We start from the raw sequence: 4,083 nt of genomic DNA on the forward strand, positions 1-4,083 counted from the left end.
TTTTGGGGGTGAGCGGAGCAGTCAAAGAAGAAATCAAAGAAAATGCAAGCTTTTCATTTTGTCTCCAATTTGGGCGAGAGAACCTAGTTTTTATCAAGTTTGTTGTTTTACTTGGTCCGAGATTATGTTTTTCACTTATATATATATATATAATTGATCTTTTATTGTGCGTCATCAGGAAACTCTTCAACAGATCTTGAAGGCAAATAGTGGGAAAGGACTCTATTGTTCGGAGAGTCATGTGGGACATGATGGGACAAGACTGAAGTTTTCCGAACTTACTAAAACAGAAGTACTTACTACAGCTAAAGAAGTGGGTCCAGCTGGAACCTCACCCGTAGACCAGGTTAGTGTAACTGCACATAGTCCTATTGAGCCATTTGAAATAATCCCATGGATTCCTATTATGAAGATAGAAAATCTTTCTCATTCACAAATCTATCTTTCTTGACTTTATGCTACTCACTCTCAGTTTTGTCGTACTTTGGATTTCTTCGAGATGGTTAACTACTTTCTTTTTTAACCGTAAGAGGGAGTTCATTCACAGAACTCGCTGGCTCTAGAACCGGTGGAAGTTCCCCACGCCGACCCCATGAAGCATTTCTAAGTTCCATTCACACTTTGTTTGATTCTTTAGCAAGTTCGGTAACATTGTGAGAAGGGGGAACGGCTGCTGTCCGTTCACTTTCCAGAAATGTCAGAAAGAGATTCCAGTGTCGCAGGCAGAGTTATGTCTCGCGATCAGAAAATATCTGCGAAGATGGATACTGAACCCGCGGATGGGTGGAGGAGAGAAAGGATCACTCTAATCTCCTAAAATCCCTCATTAGGGAGTCTACTGCTTTCTTTCTTTCTTTCTTTCATAACAGAGCCGAGAATAACGGCTGGCATAGTTGTCTCTCGCATGCAAGGAGATGCTGCTGCTGGATGTCACGGTTCTGGTGCGCCATGATCCTTTTCTCTGGAACAATCGAGGGCACTGCCTTCCTTCTGCTTTCATAGGTCGGGACTGAATCAATCATCGCTCAGTGAGCTATTTATTGCTGCCAATAGCGCTTCGCTTGCACGCCAGCGACACGTCTGGTAGAGCTATCGCGCACGGGCGAAGGAGATGCATTTTTTGTACTGGTAGTACTGTCCAAGCTCAGAGGGAATAATATCTTTCTTCTTTCCGCCTTTCTTTCCCATGACGACTAGTAAGAGGCAAATAACAAATTTCACTTCGAATTCCAGACCTCAACAACCTACTGCTCATGGTGTTTCACGATCAGTATTAGAAATGAACGGAGAAGTGGTGGAACGTGCGGAACCACATATTGGATTACTCCAGTGCGGCACGAAGCCGCTGACGCCGAGTCGGCTCCTATGCCACTAGCTATGCCCTGCTTGGTCCCCCGACACGGTGGAGGTTCCCTCTGTAGCGCGTCATGAGCACCGGGCTAAGGGGCGGTTGAGCTACTCAAGCAAACCACCCTACCTTACTACAAGATAGGGACAGAAGGGAGAAGGTTGTGAAGGTGGCCTCGTTATCCACACCTCTGGTCATAGGAGGACCGACCCGGGTTTTCATGAGCGTTGTCAGGTCCTAGAGTGCCTGTCAAGGGCTCCCGCGCATACCCCGGGGTGATCATCACCACCTGCACCTCACTCACATCTCGGCACAGTGGAACGTGTAACCCGCCTGCAGTCTCATTCAACTACATTTGTTCCTATAATCCATAGCCTAACAGAACGTAGCAGCGAGGGGCAACCTGCCCATACAGCCAGCGGGGAGGATGGCACTACTGGCAAAGACCGTCTGACAAAAACGCCGCAGGCGCGAAGCGTGGTAGGCCTGCACCGGGGGAGCATAGCATAGGCAGAAAAGGTAGCCCAGACGGTGGAAGAGTCAGGGAAGGCCGGGTCATTTGACGGAAATCAAAGGTTTTTCCCCTATTATCAATCAAAGGACCTATGAAGTAAAGGGAAGTGCATCCATTCTTGGAAAAAGAGGGAAGGAGCGAGCCTAAAGTCAATTCAATGAATAGATCTCGAGTCAATGGTACGACAGACAGAGCGCTACCTACACGCGAATTAGCTTCCGAGGTCAAGCAGTCTCAATTTCACTACAGGATTGATTTGTGAATGAATGCTGGGCCACCTCGAATGGCGTGAGCCTCATGCGGGGAGACTCGAAAGTACGGTTTTTAGGGGGATCCAGTCGAAAGCCTAGCCTAGCCCACCCGACTAGAGGGACTGAGAAATTAATAGAGTACAAAACTTATCTTCAAGCTTTACCTTATTCTGATCGTTCAGAGGGCGATCGTGGAGTCACTGAATGAAGTCCTCCCTTTCTTTCGGAGGTGCTGACCCGCAGCGAGGCAGAGATGACTAAGTGACATATGGAATATGGCGACGACAACAGCATGTCCACAAAGGAGATAAGAGGTGGAGCCAACGACCCACTAAGACTCATGTATCTACAACTACATCCTCGAGCGGTAGTCAAACGGAGGCGTGAATGCAAGATGCCAGCGGAATGATCTGCCAGACAGAGGCTAGGGCTGCTTTCTTCCACCGCGTCCTTCCCCTTGTGTGTCGGAGATATAAAGCGAGTGCACCGGAAAAGAACGGGAACTAACTGGGTTGATCTATTCTATGGTGAAGCATCCGAAGCATAACTGCACACTCACACGATCTTTGACAGAGATAGGAGCATTCGGTGGAACCGGTGAATTACACTTGCTTCTGGATAGATGTGTGGTACCAGCTGCCCTTCCTCCTCTGCTTTAAGAACCGTGTGAACAGAGAGTGCGCAGAAGGGAAAGAGGTCCTCATACGGAGTCGCACACTGAGGCTGTGCGGGAGACTGAAGAATGGGTCGAGTAAACTCCCCTGGGGCCGGCAAAATCAGAGACGAAGCTTTATGGTATTCTCTTTGTTTTTATTGGAATTGGAAAAGGAGATGGATATGTTCTCGAAAGGGAAGGCAGAGGTAGTACTTCGAATGACGAAGAGAGGCGGCTCGGCAAAGAAGGAATGGTAGGTAAATCGTCAAAGATGACTTCTTTGTTGGCGAAACGAAGGGCTAAATAGCGCCATTGATTCTCCCGGTCTGGATTTACAATGCCTCGGTAAAGAGGTCGATCTCGATGACAACACCCTTTTCTTCTCTTCCTTACCGGGGAATCTTCTCTTATGGCCTTCACCTCCCGCCTGGCCCAGAAATCGAACCCAGTCTCCTTCTAATCCATTCATTTCTACAAGCAGGTTTGAATAAGACCTTTCTATTGCATAAGCTAAAAAAGCGAGAAGTACAAAAGGCGGGATAGGCTTTGGAAACTGGGGGGATTCGTAAGAAGGGCGAAGGAATCGCTTTCAATACCTTTTGTTACGTTACGCTTCTCTTTCTTTTTCCAATATAATTGACATGGCCTGGGGCTAAGGTAACTTAAGTGGGAGAGCCGTGTTATGGGTGACCTTATTGCACGGTTCAGAGAGCACTTGTGTATGTGATGCAAGTGAACGTGTACGAAAAAGCTGTCGTTAAGTTTCGTTGTTCGTTCCGTCGTTGACCCTATCTATGTTTCTACGATGGCCGAAGAACACGCTCATTCTTCAGCTATAGAGAGACTTTTGAATTGCGAGGTACCATTACGAGCTCAATATATACGAGTGTTATTCCGTGAAATCACTCGAATTTCAAATCATTAACTTCCTTTAACTACTCATGCTATAGATGTGGGAGCATCAACTCCGTTCCTGTGGGCTTTTGAGGAGTGGGAGAAATTATTGGAATTCTATGAAAGAGTCTCGAGAGCCAGGATGCATGCCAGTTTCATACGACCAGGTGGAGTGGCACAAGATCTTCCTCTTGGCTTATGTCGAGATATTGATTCCTTCACACAACAATTTGCTTCTCGTATCGACGAATTAGAAGAGATGTCAACCGACAACCGTATCTGGATATTGGTACTGTCACTGCACAACAAGCAAAGGATTGGGGATTCAGTGGTGTATGTTAAGAGGTCGTGCGACATGAAGACATTGATAGCAATATGGGGGAAGTTCCCATCAGGCAACAACGGTTACGCCTGACCCTAC

General features: G+C 47.2%; 1 pseudogene; it reads right to left on the bottom strand.

The window, feature by feature from the left end:
* Positions 1-2,278: 2,278 nt before the first annotated feature.
* On the bottom strand, positions 2,279-3,594 carry LOC147792659 (uncharacterized; annotated as a pseudogene).
* Positions 3,595-4,083: the final 489 nt, after the last annotated feature.

This window comes from Cucurbita pepo, chromosome 5 (genome assembly GCF_057944985.1).
Source record: "Cucurbita pepo subsp. pepo isolate OVF chromosome 5, ASM5794498v1, whole genome shotgun sequence".
Lineage (NCBI taxonomy): Eukaryota > Viridiplantae > Streptophyta > Magnoliopsida > Cucurbitales > Cucurbitaceae > Cucurbita > Cucurbita pepo.